At 35.3% G+C, this 15,467-nt stretch overlaps 1 long non-coding RNA gene across 2 annotated transcripts; it reads left to right on the top strand.

Moving 5' to 3' along the window:
* Window positions 1–1,068: 1,068 nt before the first annotated feature.
* On the top strand, window positions 1,069–14,845 carry LOC120352089. Of its 2 annotated transcripts, none has more exons than XR_005571693.1 (3): window positions 1,069–1,105; window positions 2,058–3,618; window positions 12,171–14,845. It is a non-coding gene; the product is annotated as an uncharacterized LOC120352089 (long non-coding RNA). The 2 variants fall into 2 exon arrangements; XR_005571692.1 differs by lacking the exon at window positions 12,171–14,845 and adding an exon at window positions 4,899–6,022 and having other exon boundaries at window positions 2,058–3,946.
* Window positions 14,846–15,467: the final 622 nt, after the last annotated feature.

Genomic DNA, 15,467 nt, shown 5'->3' with positions numbered 1-15,467 from the left:
GTGTAGCTAGCCTTACAGTACTATAATACAAATTTACAGTACATAATGTAGCATTCAAGTACTGTAGTGAGGTCCACGATAAAATGACAGTGGAAAAAGATAGGAGAACAACGTTGCCGATTCTCCGCCTCACCATTGCCTTCTATAGATAAAATAAGATTGAGTATTTCGAACAGGAATAAACAGCTAATATTACATATGATTTAGATGTGACATATGATTTAAATTACATATTAATTTCCGATGTTATTATATTATAATTTTGCAAATTACAACGTTGGGTCCAGACAAGGTAAACTGGAAAAAGCTTCAATTATTCAGTTTTGGAGTGAATTTTACCTTTGTTGTGAACGAAATTTAAGGATGCATTATTCCCTGTAATATTGATCTCACAACTTTTTTTTTATATCTGATCTTGAAGGTGTGACATAATTGGTAAAAAACCGTTCGCCTCTAATTTTTTGCTTTTCTTGTTCTTATAATTAGAAAACGTTGAAAAAACATTCTGATTATAAGCTTATAGAGCATTAAATTCTTTACAGGTTGATGTTTAATTTAACAATCATCGCTTGGACTAAAAGTTATATTATACACTCTTCGCAGAAATCAATAACGGCTACTCTCTGTTTGAGCAATTTCCAATTTTCAAAACATTGCTTTTAAACATAGCGCTCTCAGAAGAATTAAATTAAATATTTCATATGAAAGAAAATAACTTGATAATATAATTATTTGATAATTTTCCAGGTAATTTGAAAAATTTATTCAACAGATGAAATTGTTTATTGCTTGGTAATCTTCGAAAATATTTATATTTTTACATCACTGATTGAACAGCTGAGCACGTACCACGCAGTGACTGGCCCGATCACCTGGACAAAGCAGACGACAATATCAGATGTGCCCAGTACCTACTTGACTACTTGAGTGAGGATGTCAAAGTTAGTTGATCATTCACTTTTCGTAAAATTATTTGCTAGTGCATTAATTCTCATTTTTAATTCAATTTGTAAAGTTTTTAATTACATCAATTGTTAATTTAGTTTTCAGTAATGAGATTATACTACGGAGTAAACTTTTTCCTACGCTAATTCATGGTTTGAAGGTTAGTTGAAGTCACTTTTTCTTTCAAGTGTAAATATTCAACTCTTAAACTTAACTTTAATTCTTTTGAAGCATTCATTTTAGCCGGTTGTTATTTGTTTTTCATCCAAGTCTAGATATATTCAGTTTTTTAAACTGCCTCATAATAATATATAATGATTTTTCATTTCAATACCGTACTTGTTAGCTTTTTAATTAACTATTTTGAGCCCAGCTTTTTCAAATAGTTTAAAATTTAGATATCTTTTAAAATACTTAAATAATCATTTTGATCATTCTATATTTTTCTTATCGATTCTATACGGACAATTCTTATTACTCTTTCTTTTCCTATCACATACTTTTCTTAATTATTTAAAAGAAATTCTATCAATCTCGAGTAAGTTCTATAAATTCTATTTCAATAATGTAGTTCATTCCATTAAAAATGCTCCATCACAAAATCTTTGAAATGTTTTTATAGCCTAGTAATTTTTTTTATTGAAATGCTTTAGCCTACAAGTAGTTTGGATTCAAAACTAAAATAAAGGCAAGGCTAAGTTACATCATGAAATAAAATTATTATAGGCCTATTACATTTTTCTTTTTAGGTCAAATTACGTTTTTCAAGGTTGGCCAATAGTTGAAACAATCCAATTTGTCAGATTTATTAATTGAATTTTATTAAAAATAATTAGTTTCAAGACCAATTGAATGCACAACCCCCAATAAAAAAGTTCATTTTTTAGGTTTGTAGAGTGAACATTGATGTTGTGGAAGCTTTCCATAATTGAAGAGACTTGTGAGCACTCACGAAAGCATGCTCCTGTCAAAAAATAATCTTAGTTGATTTTTTTGAAAATATCTTCAATTAATTTCTAAAACATAAGGTAGGCTTAACTTTAATATATTTATTACAGTTGATACTATTTGTAAATCATGATTATTAACCTAGGTTTTGTTTATTCCAACAGGACTATATGAACGTAAAGAAACGTTTATGGAAAGACATACATCAGTTATCAATGGAGAGCAGCGCCACTACCGTAATGAAGATATGGACCGGTGAATTTGGTATGAGGTATCTGGTATTTATATTATTTTAAGACAGGCTAGAACTTCTTAACACTTTCCCATAACACAGACATTTAGGGATGGGATGTTTGTGGCGGTTAGTATTATAACATAGTTCATCCCAACCCTCTCGGCAGTGCCAAGTTCTATCCGGTTGGTTCTGAGTCCAATGGATGCTTTCAAGTTAGAGTCAACTGACCTGCAGATCGCATTTCCGCGTGCCAACAACTGGACGAACATGTGCTACTGTTTGATTGTGGTTTGTGGATGGCTGTGGTGTAAGACAATCACTATAAATAGGGGTTGAGTTGTTAGGATCCCCGTAGGATATTTGCAGTTGTCAGTCGAGTATTTCATTTCTGATCAGTGCCCTTTGTGGTGGTCTCACAGCTTTTTCATGATGGTTGCGGGCTCAGTACAGCACTAATTTGATGGGCAGGTGGGGTACTGTTACACTGTGGCCTGGTCTGACTTGTTCTATGACACTGGCGATGTAAATATTAGATTAATGCTGGATTAAGATTAGATTAAGGCTGAAGTAAAAGTGAAGTATAGCCTCTAGCCTGTGCTAGTTGGCGGGGGGATCATCCACTCCTGGTGGTCAGGTAGTGCATTAGTTTAGTTTAGTGATAAGTCATTAGAATTAAGAAATTAGAAATCTAAGTTTAGTTTTAAGATTGGAGTGATATTAGTAAAGTAAAGCCTCTAGCCTTTGCTAGTTGGCGGGGAAGAAAAATTATAGCCTCTAGCCTTTGCTAGTTGGCGGGGGATAGCCTCTAGCCTTTGCTAGTTGGCGGGGAAGAAAATGTATAGCCTCTAGCCTTTGCTAGTTGGCGGGGGATAGCCTCTAGCCTTTGCTAGTTGGCGGGGAAGAAAATGTATAGCCTCTAGACTTTGCTAGTTGGCGGGGAAGAAAATGTATAGCCTCTAGCCTTTGCTAGTTGGCGGGGGATAGCCTCTAGCCTTTGCTAGTTGGCGCGGAACTGAAGATCAATGCAATCCTGTAAAACCTTGGGTTTAAACTGATTTCTAACCTAATTTAAGTCTTAACTTGCATGAAATTTAGTTTATAAGTGACTATATACCATTGATAATTCTGAAGTTATATCATTAAAGTATAGCCTCTAGCCTTTGCTAGTTGGCCGTGGATAGCCTATAGCCTTTGCTAGTTGGCGGAGAGATAGCCTCTAGCCTTTGCTAGTTGGCGGGTGATAGCCTCTAGCCTTTGCTAGTTGGCGGGGGATAGCCTCTAGCCTTTGCTAGTTGGCGGGTGATAGCCTCTAGCCTTTGCTAGTTGGCGGGGACGAGAAAGCGTTGCCTCTAGCCTTTGCCAGTTGGCGGGGGGAACATGTACTCCTGTTGGTTCAGGAAGTGCCTTAGTTTAGTTTAATGATAAGTTAAAGTTGTAATTTATAATTTATCAACATTGTATTAATGGTCTGTTTCTTGAGTAAGTTTCAGGTTCATCTGAGAGCTGAGAGCTGCCTACGTCATGGATTAGCTATATATATAGTTTGTTTACAATGTCGACAGAGTTGTAAATGGTTTGTTTGCAAAGTCGTCCGAGCGTTCCGTCGTCCGAGTGGCTGTCTCCCCCCAGTACCTACTTGAGTGAGGATGTCAAAGTTAGTTGATCATTCACTTTTTGTAAAATTATTTGCTAGTGCATTAATTCTCATTTTTAATTCAATTTGTAAAGTTTTTAATTACATCAATTGTTAATATAGTTTTCAGTAATGAGATTATACTACAGAGTAAACTTTTTCCTACGCTAATTCATGGTTTGAAGGTTAGTTGAAGTCACTTTTTCATTCAAGTGTAAATATTCAACTCTTAAACTTAACTTTAATTCTTTTGAAGCATTCATTTTAGCCGGTTGTTATTTGTTTTTCATCCAAGTCTAGATATATTCAGTTTTTTAAACTGCCTCATAATAATATATAATGATTTTTCATTTCAATACCGTACTTGTTAGCTTTTTAATTAACTATTTTGAGCCCAGCTTTCTCAAATAGTTTAAAATTTAGATATCTTTTAAAATACTTAAATAATCATTTTGATCATTCTATATTTTTCTTATCGATTCTATACGGACAATTCTTATTACTCTTTCTTTTCCTATCACATACTTTTCTTAATTATTTAAAAGAAATTCTATCAATCTCGAGTAAGTTCTATAAATTCTATTTCAATAATGTAGTTCATTCCATTAAAAATGCTCCATCACAAAATCTTTGAAATGTTTTTATAGCCTAGTAATTTTTTTTATTGAAATGCTTTAGCCTACAAGTAGTTTGGATTCAAAACTAAAATAAAGGCAAGGCTAAGTTACATCATGAAATAAAATTATTATAGGCCTATTACATTTTTCTTTTTAGGTCAAATTACGTTTTTCAAGGTTGGCCAATAGTTGAAACAATCCAATTTGTCAGATTTATTAATTGAATTTTATTAAAAATAATTAGTTTCAAGACCAATTGAATGCACAACCCCCAATAAAAAAGTTCATTTTTTAGGTTTGTAGAGTGAACATTGATGTTGTGGAAGCTTTCCATAATTGAAGAGACTTGTGAGCACTCACGAAAGCATGCTCCTGTCAAAAAATAATCTTAGTTGATTTTTTTGAAAATATCTTCAATTAATTTCTAAAACATAAGGTAGGCTTAACTTTAATATATTTATTACAGTTGATACTATTTGTAAATCATGATTATTAACCTAGGTTTTGTTTATTCCAACAGGACTATATGAACGTAAAGAAACGTTTATGGAAAGACATACATCAGTTATCAATGGAGAGCAGCGCCACTACCGTAATGAAGATATGGACCGGTGAATTTGGTATGAGGTATCTGGTATTTATATTATTTTAAGACAGGCTAGAACTTCTTAACACTTTCCCATAACACAGACATTTAGGGATGGGATGTTTGTGGCGGTTAGTATTATAACATAGTTCATCCCAACCCTCTCGGCAGTGCCAAGTTCTATCCGGTTGGTTCTGAGTCCAATGGATGCTTTCAAGTTAGAGTCAACTGACCTGCAGATCGCATTTCCGCGTGCCAACAACTGGACGAACATGTGCTACTGTTTGATTGTGGTTTGTGGATGGCTGTGGTGTAAGACAATCACTATAAATAGGGGTTGAGTTGTTAGGATCCCCGTAGGATATTTGCAGTTGTCAGTCGAGTATTTCATTTCTGATCAGTGCCCTTTGTGGTGGTCTCACAGCTTTTTCATGATGGTTGCGGGCTCAGTACAGCACTAATTTGATGGGCAGGTGGGGTACTGTTACACTGTGGCCTGGTCTGACTTGTTCTATGACACTGGCGATGTAAATATTAGATTAATGCTGGATTAAGATTAGATTAAGGCTGAAGTAAAAGTGAAGTATAGCCTCTAGCCTGTGCTAGTTGGCGGGGGAAAGCCTCTAGCCTTTGCTAGCTGGCGGGGGATAGACTCTAGCCTTTGCTAGTTGGCGGCGGACGAGAAAGTATAGCCTCTAGCCTTGCTAGTTGGCGGGGGATAGCCTCTAGCCTTGCTAGTTGGCGGGGGACAGCCTCTAGCCTTTGCTAGTTGGCGGGGACGAGAAAGTATAGCCTCTAGCCTTGCTAGTTGGCGGGGGGATCATCCACTCCTGGTGGTCAGGTAGTGCATTAGTTTAGTTTAGTGATAAGTCATTAGAATTAAGAAATTAGAAATCTAAGTTTAGTTTTAAGATTGGAGTGATATTAGTAAAGTAAAGCCTCTAGCCTTTGCTAGTTGGCGGGGAAGAAAAATTATAGCCTCTAGCCTTTGCTAGTTGGCGGGGGATAGCCTCTAGCCTTTGCTAGTTGGCGGGGAAGAAAATGTATAGCCTCTAGCCTTTGCTAGTTGGCGGGGGATAGCCTCTAGCCTTTGCTAGTTGGCGGGGAAGAAAATGTATAGCCTCTAGCCTTTGCTAGTTGGCGGGGAAGAAAATGTATTGCCTCTAGCCTTTGCTAGTTGGCGGGGGATAGCCTCTAGCCTTTGCTAGTTGGCGGGGAAGAAAATGTATAGCCTCTAGCCTTTGCTAGTTGGCGGGGAAGAAAATGTATAGCCTCTAGCCTTTGCTAGTTGGCGGGGGATAGCCTCTAGCCTTTGCTAGTTGGCGCGGAACTGAAGATCAATGCAATCCTGTAAAACCTTGGGTTTAAACTGATTTCTAACCTAATTTAAGTCTTAACTTGCATGAAATTTAGTTTATAAGTGACTATATACCATTGATAATTCTGAAGTTATATCATTAAAGTATAGCCTCTAGCCTTTGCTAGTTGGCCGTGGATAGCCTATAGCCTTTGCTAGTTGGCGGAGAGATAGCCTCTAGCCTTTGCTAGTTGGCGGGTGATAGCCTCTAGCCTTTGCTAGTTGGCGGGGGATAGCCTCTAGCCTTTGCTAGTTGGCGGGTGATAGCCTCTAGCCTTTGCTAGTTGGCGGGGACGAGAAAGCGTTGCCTCTAGCCTTTGCTAGTTGGCGGGGGGAACATGTACTCCTGTTGGTTCAGGAAGTGCCTTAGTTTAGTTTAATGATAAGTTAAATTTGTAATTTATAATTTATCAACATTGTATTAATGGTCTGTTTCTTGAGTAAGTTTCAGGTTCATCTGAGTGCTGAGAGCTGCCTACGTCATGGATTAGCTATATATAGTTTGTTTACAATGTCGACAGAGTTGTAAATGGTTTGTTTGCAAAGTCGTCCGAGCGTTCCGTCGTCCGAGTGGCTGTCTCCCCCCAGTACCTACTTGAGTGAGGATGTCAAAGTTAGTTGATCATTCACTTTTTGTAAAATTATTTGCTAGTGCATTAATTCTCATTTTTAATTCAATTTGTAAAGTTTTTAATTACATCAATTGTTAATATAGTTTTCAGTAATGAGATTATACTACAGAGTAAACTTTTTCCTACGCTAATTCATGGTTTGAAGGTTAGTTGAAGTCACTTTTTCTTTCAAGTGTAAATATTCAACTCTTAAACTTAACTTTAATTCTTTTGAAGCATTCATTTTAGCCGGTTGTTATTTGTTTTTCATCCAAGTCTAGATATATTCAGTTTTTTAAACTGCCTCATAATAATATATAATGATTTTTCATTTCAATACCGTACTTGTTAGCTTTTTAATTAACTATTTTGAGCCCAGCTTTCTCAAATAGTTTAAAATTTAGATATCTTTTAAAATACTTAAATAATCATTTTGATCATTCTATATTTTTCTTATCGATTCTATACGGACAATTCTTATTACTCTTTCTTTTCCTATCACATACTTTTCTTAATTATTTAAAAGAAATTCTATCAATCTCGAGTAAGTTCTATAAATTCTATTTCAATAATGTAGTTCATTCCATTAAAAATGCTCCATCACAAAATCTTTGAAATGTTTTTATAGCCTAGTAATTTTTTTTATTGAAATGCTTTAGCCTACAAGTAGTTTGGATTCAAAACTAAAATAAAGGCAAGGCTAAGTTACATCATGAAATAAAATTATTATAGGCCTATTACATTTTTCTTTTTAGGTCAAATTACGTTTTTCAAGGTTGGCCAATAGTTGAAACAATCCAATTTGTCAGATTTATTAATTGAATTTTATTAAAAATAATTAGTTTCAAGACCAATTGAATGCACAACCCCCAATAAAAAAGTTCATTTTTTAGGTTTGTAGAGTGAACATTGATGTTGTGGAAGCTTTCCATAATTGAAGAGACTTGTGAGCACTCACGAAAGCATGCTCCTGTCAAAAAATAATCTTAGTTGATTTTTTTGAAAATATCTTCAATTTTTTAAACTGCCTCATAATAATATATAATGATTTTTCATTTCAATACCGTACTTGTTAGCTTTTTAATTAACTATTTTGAGCCCAGCTTTTTCAAATAGTTTAAAATTTAGATATCTTTTAAAATACTTAAATAATCATTTTGATCATTCTATATTTTTCTTATCGATTCTATACGGACAATTCTTATTACTCTTTCTTTTCCTATCACATACTTTTCTTAATTATTTAAAAGAAATTCTATCAATCTCGAGTAAGTTCTATAAATTCTATTTCAATAATGTAGTTCATTCCATTAAAAATGCTCCATCACAAAATCTTTGAAATGTTTTTATAGCCTAGTAATTTTTTTTATTGAAATGCTTTAGCCTACAAGTAGTTTGGATTCAAAACTAAAATAAAGGCAAGGCTAAGTTACATCATGAAATAAAATTATTATAGGCCTATTACATTTTTCTTTTTAGGTCAAATTACGTTTTTCAAGGTTGGCCAATAGTTGAAACAATCCAATTTGTCAGATTTATTAATTGAATTTTATTAAAAATAATTAGTTTCAAGACCAATTGAATGCACAACCCCCAATAAAAAAGTTCAATTTTTAGGTTTGTAGAGTGAACATTGATGTTGTGGAAGCTTTCCATAATTGAAGAGACTTGTGAGCACTCACGAAAGCATGCTCCTGTCAAAAAATAATCTTAGTTGATTTTTTTGAAAATATCTTCAATTAATTTCTAAAACATAAGGTAGGCTTAACTTTAATATATTTATTACAGTTGATACTATTTGTAAATCATGATTATTAACCTAGGTTTTGTTTATTCCAACAGGACTATATGAACGTAAAGAAACGTTTATGGAAAGACATACATCAGTTATCAATGGAGAGCAGCGCCACTACCGTAATGAAGATATGGACCGGTGAATTTGGTATGAGGTATCTGGTATTTATATTATTTTAAGACAGGCTAGAACTTCTTAACACTTTCCCATAACACAGACATTTAGGGATGGGATGTTTGTGGCGGTTAGTATTATAACATAGTTCATCCCAACCCTCTCGGCAGTGCCAAGTTCTATCCGGTTGGTTCTGAGTCCAATGGATGCTTTCAAGTTAGAGTCAACTGACCTGCAGATCGCATTTCCGCGTGCCAACAACTGGACGAACATGTGCTACTGTTTGATTGTGGTTTGTGGATGGCTGTGGTGTAAGACAATCACTATAAATAGGGGTTGAGTTGTTAGGATCCCCGTAGGATATTTGCAGTTGTCAGTCGAGTATTTCATTTCTGATCAGTGCCCTTTGTGGTGGTCTCACAGCTTTTTCATGATGGTTGCGGGCTCAGTACAGCACTAATTTGATGGGCAGGTGGGGTACTGTTACACTGTGGCCTGGTCTGACTTGTTCTATGACACTGGCGATGTAAATATTAGATTAATGCTGGATTAAGATTAGATTAAGGCTGAAGTAAAAGTGAAGTATAGCCTCTAGCCTGTGCTAGTTGGCGGGGGAAAGCCTCTAGCCTTTGCTAGCTGGCGGGGGATAGACTCTAGCCTTTGCTAGTTGGCGGCGGACGAGAAAGTATAGCCTCTAGCCTTTGCTAGTTGGCGGGGGATAGCCTCTAGCCTTTGCTAGTTGGCGGGGGACAGCCTCTAGCCTTTGCTAGTTGGCGGGGACGAGAAAGTATAGCCTCTAGCCTTTGCTAGTTGGCGGGGGGATCATCCACTCCTGGTGGTCAGGTAGTGCATTAGTTTAGTTTAGTGATAAGTCATTAGAATTAAGAAATTAGAAATCTAAGTTTAGTTTTAAGATTGGAGTGATATTAGTAAAGTAAAGCCTCTAGCCTTTGCTAGTTGGCGGGGAAGAAAAATTATAGCCTCTAGCCTTTGCTAGTTGGCGGGGGATAGCCTCTAGCCTTTGCTAGTTGGCGGGGAAGAAAATGTATAGCCTCTAGCCTTTGCTAGTTGGCGGGTGATAGCCTCTAGCCTTTGCTAGTTGGCGGGGAAGAAAATGTATAGCCTCTAGCCTTTGCTAGTTGGCGGGGAAGAAAATGTATAGCCTCTAGCCTTTGCTAGTTGGCGGGGGATAGCCTCTAGCCTTTGCTAGTTGGCGCGGAACTGAAGATCAATGCAATCCTGTAAAACCTTGGGTTTAAACTGATTTCTAACCTAATTTAAGTCTTAACTTGCATGAAATTTAGTTTATAAGTTGGCGGAGATATACCATTGATAATTCTGAAGTTATATCATTAAAGTATAGCCTCTAGCCTTGCTAGTTGGCGGGGAAGAAAAATTATAGCCTCTAGCCTTGCTAGTTGGCGGGGAAGAAAATGTATAGCCTCTAGCCTTTGCTAGTTGGCGGGGGATAGCCTCTAGCCTTTGCTAGTTGGCGGAGAGATAGCCTCTAGCCTTTGCTAGTTGGCGGGGGATAGCCTCTAGCCTTTGCTAGTTGGCGGGGGACAGCCTCTAGCCTTTGCTAGTTGGCGGTGGACAGCCTCTAGCCTTTGCTAGTTGGCGGGGGACAGCCTCTAGCCTTTGCTAGTTGGCGGGGGATAGCCTCTAGCCTTTGCTAGTTGGCGGGTGATAGCCTCTAGCCTTTGCTAGTTGGCGGGGGATAGCCTCTAGCCTTTGCTAGTTGGCGGGTGATAGCCTCTAGCCTTTGCTAGTTGGCGGGGACGAGAAAGCGTTGCCTCTAGCCTTTGCCAGTTGGCGGGGGGAACATGTACTCCTGTTGGTTCAGGAAGTGCCTTAGTTTAGTTTAATGATAAGTTAAAGTTGTAATTTATAATTTATCAACATTGTATTAATGGTCTGTTTCTTGAGTAAGTTTCAGGTTCATCATGGCTTCCCTTACACATGTTTACAAATATTTTCTGTGTGCATGAAAATAATAATTACAATATTAATATTATTATATTTTTAACAATATTATATTATTGTATTCAATATAATTGTTCTGTTTCTTGAGTATGTTCCAGGTTCATCACATGGCTTCTCTTTCACATGTTCACAACTATATACTGTGTGCATGTGATCAGTTTCTAATATTAATATTGTATTTAATTTAATCAGTTTCTAATATTAATATTGTATTTAATTTGTTACAATTTTTATTATTGTATCTAATGTTATTCATTGTATTAAATTGCCCTGTTCCTTAATTTGTTTACAGGTTCATCACAGCATCACTTCTCTAATAATTATAAACACAATCGTCGCAGCTATCCATTCATTTTTTCTCTGTGAGTAAAATGGTGTTTTTGATTTACATCCAATAACAATGGATTCTTTGAGTAATTATCTTATATCTTGAATTTGTATTTTTTATCTACATTGTATTCAATCCTTTTGTTTCAGTTTCAGAGTGTTTAAGGTTCATCTTTTTAATCGCTCACATCTTTTCCTCCTCCATGCTTACTGTGTACATGCTTTGAGTGACCCATGTTGCATTTAGAACAACTCAAGTTCTTTGTCAACATAAATTTTCTCAATTTTTATGTTTCTCAAGTACGTTTCAGATTCATTGCGGCTTCTCTACTTAAAGTGCGCACATGCTCACAACTTTTATTTTTCATTTGAGTGTGATGCCCGCATGAGATCTAGGCTTGTGCATGGTGCATGATGAGGCGGATGATAATTAATAAGAGATGAATGCACCTACAGTTTTAGTTTTACAGTTTCATTTCTTCATGTTTTCTGAGTGCATGCTTCGAGTGATCTAGGCTTGTGCATGGTTGATGAGGCGGATGATAAGATATGAATGCACCTACAGTTTGAGTTTTACAGTTTCATTTCTTCATGTTTTCTGAGTGCATGCTTCGAGTGATCTAGGCTTGTGCATGGTTGATGAGGCGGATGATAAGATATGAATGCACCTACAGTTTGAGTTTTACAGTTTCATTTCTTCATGTTTTCTGAGTGCATGCTTCGAGTGATCTAGGCTTGTGCATGGTTGATGAGGCGGATGATAAGATATGAATGCACCTACAGTTTTAGTTTTATCTCGTCATTTTTATTGAGTGCATGCTTCGAGTGATCTAGGCTTGTGCATGGTTGATGAGGCGGATGATAAGATATGAATGCACCTACAGTTTGAGTTTTACAGTTTCATTTCTTCATGTTTTCTGAGTGCATGCTTCGAGTGATCTAGGCTTGTGCATGGTTGATGAGGCGGATGATAATTAATCAACATTGTATTAATGGTCTGTTTCTTGAGTAAGTTTCAGGTTCATCATGGCTTCCCTTACACATGTTTACAAATATTTTCTGTGTGCATGAAAATAATTACAATATTAATATTATTATATTTTTAACAATATTATATTATTGTATTCAATATAATTGTTCTGTTTCTTGAGTATGTTCCAGGTTCATCACATGGCTTCTCTTTCACATGTTTACAACTATATACTGTGTGCATGTGATCAGTTTCTAATATTAATATTGTATTTAATTTGTTACAATTTTTATTATTGTATCTAATGTTATTCATTGTATTAAATTGCCCTGTTCCTTAATTTGTTTACAGGTTCATCACAGCATCACTTCTCTAATAATTATAAACACAATCGTCGCAGCTATTCATTCATTTTTACTCTGTGAGTAAAATGGTGTCTTTGAATTTACATTTTACTCTGTGAGTGAAATGGTGTTTTTGATTTACATCCAATAACAATGGATTCTTTGAGTAATTATCTTATATCTTGAATTTGTATTTTTTATCTACATTGTATTCAATCCTTTTGTTTCAGTTTCATAGTGTTTCAGGTACATCTTTTTAAACGCTCATATTTTTCATCTTAGCTCATCTTTTTAAACGCTCACATCTTTTCCTCCTCCATGCTTACTGTGTACATGCTTTGAGTGACCCATGTTGCATTTAGAACAACTCAAGTTCTTTGTCAACATAAATTTTCTCAATTTTTATGTTTCTCAAGTACGTTTCAGATTCATTGCGGCTTCTCTACTTAAAGTGCGCACATGCTCACAACTTTTATTTTTCATTTGAGTGTGATGCCCGCATGAGATCTAGGCTTGTGCATGGTTGATGAGGCGGATGATAAGATATGAATGCACCTACAGTTTGAGTTTTACAGTTTCATTTCTTCATGTTTTCTGAGTGCATGCTTCGAGTGATCTAGGCTTGTGCATGGTTGATGAGGCGGATGATAATTAATAAGAGATGAATGCACCTACAGTTTTAGTTTTATCTCGTCATTTTTATTGAGTGCATGCTTCGAGTGATCTAGGCTTGTGCATGGTTGATGAGGCGGATGATAATAAGAGATGAATGCACCTACAGTTTTAGTTTTATCTCTTCATTTTTATTGAGTGCATGCTTCGAGTGATCTAGGCTTGTGCATGGTTGATGAGGCGGATGATAATTAATAAGAGATGAATGCACCTACAGTTTTAGTTTTATCTCTTCATTTTTTTGAGTGCATGCTTCCAGTGATCTAGGCTTGTGCATGGGTAATGAGGCGGATGATAATAAGAGATGAATGCATTTGCAGTTTTAGTTTTACAGCTCTATCTCTTCATGTGTTTTGAGTGCATGTTTAGGATGATTTATGTTGCATCTTGAACACGTTGTGTTGTGGCCATTTGTTGCATACTATATGTTCACTTTTATGTTTGATATGTGATGAAAAACATGTGTTATAATAATATTATATGTTGTATATTGCATAATATTCATTATAAATCTTGAATGAGCTGTAGGCATATAATAGATAGATAGATTTAATTCATTTGCTATGGACCATACAGTCATCAGCAACGCCAGTAAAATATTCATAACACTAAGGCCCGGTTGCACAACAGTCGGTTAAATTTTAACCGTGATTAATTTCACGAGAACCAATCAGAGATGGCCTTCTTGATAACACGGCTTCTCTGATTGGCTCTCGTGGGATTAATCACGATTAAAATTTAACCGGCTGTTGTGCAACCGGCACTTAACACTTCATTGATAAAAGAATGTGTGAGAAACTCCTCCAAAGAATAGAAGGGGTTTGCAAGCAGATCAAATAGTGATTTGTTGAACAAAGAGACTGGATAATGTTTTAATGACTCTGGCAACCCATGTAGGAATCATAAGCTATTTGTTGCATACTATCCAATTATTGGTCTTGAATGTGTTGCCAGGTATTATTGTATTCAAAATTATAAGTCAAGGTGAATTAAAGAGATGTTTTCAGTTCTACAGAATAATGTAGAACTGACAACATCTCTTTCAATATTCATCTTAATATGGAGCGATTCCACTTCTCTTTTCCTGGTGTAAATTTTAAAATTATATATTATTTGCTGCATCTACTTTCCACTTGTATGTCTTGGATGTGATGTTAGGAACGTGTTTGAATTTTAATAGTCATTTTATATTATATCATCACCATAATGATCATCACTACTATTTTTTCAAGATAATGGCTCAACTCACACTTACGCGACTCAGGTCGAGAAGAGACTCGACTCTAGTCGAGAGCATGTGTTTTCAAATGGTGACGTCGCGGAGACTAAAGTCGAATGGTCTGAGTGTCACCATTTGGAAACACATGCTCTCGACTGGAGTCGAGTCTCTTCTCGACCTGAGTCGCGTAAGTGTGAGTTGAGCCTTAGATTTCTCATTATTTTAGTGCTGTGTTACAGTTGAACTAAAACATATTTCGTTTCAGATTATGGGGTTTCAGCTATATTTTCAACTCTTTATTACATTTTAGTGTCATAACATTAAATTTTCAAGTACTAAATCAAGAAGATCCTAGTGCCTTTGAAAATTTATGTTGAAAAATGTAATAAATGAGTTCCAATAATAAATAAATTCAATGGGAATTTTCTATTATTATGGGAATAAAATAGGCCTATATCATAGCCACCTCTTAATACATACATCTATTAGAGGTGGCTATGCCTATATTCATTAAATATAATATATATTATATCAATATTTAATGATATTATGATTAATAATCTTAAATACATATATTTTATTTGAATATGTATTTGTCAAATTGTATTTATTATTATTATTTATAATAATAATAATAATAATAATAATAATGAAAAAGTTGATATATCTATTTAATAGTTCAGGACGAATGTATTTTTTTTTATCATAGATGCATATTATTGTATAGTTGACTTAGGTCTTATTATTCTTCTATTTATTTCATTTTGGCGCATTTATTTTATTTGTCTAATATTATACATGTTTCATTTTTATTCTCTAATATCATTGTCTATTGTAATTAAGTAGAGATGTATATAGTTGATATACGTTGTCAAATTTATTGTTTCAGATAATGAGATTTCAGCCTCCTTCTCTTAGATTTAGAAGATCATTATAATACCTTCTATAGAGTGAAGCCTTTTGGGACTAAAACCAAACGAAGCCCATTATCGAGACTCCTGGAAGCGACTGACTCAAACTATATATTTCTTTGTTCAATTAAATTGTTACAGTATTGTGTTTTTTCAGTTGAACTAATGATATTTTTATTTCAGATAAGGAGGTTTCAGCT

Source organism: Nilaparvata lugens, chromosome 6, assembly GCF_014356525.2.
Source record: "Nilaparvata lugens isolate BPH chromosome 6, ASM1435652v1, whole genome shotgun sequence".
Classification (NCBI taxonomy): domain Eukaryota; kingdom Metazoa; phylum Arthropoda; class Insecta; order Hemiptera; family Delphacidae; genus Nilaparvata; species Nilaparvata lugens.
This window is presented reverse-complemented; position numbering and strand designations above follow the sequence as displayed.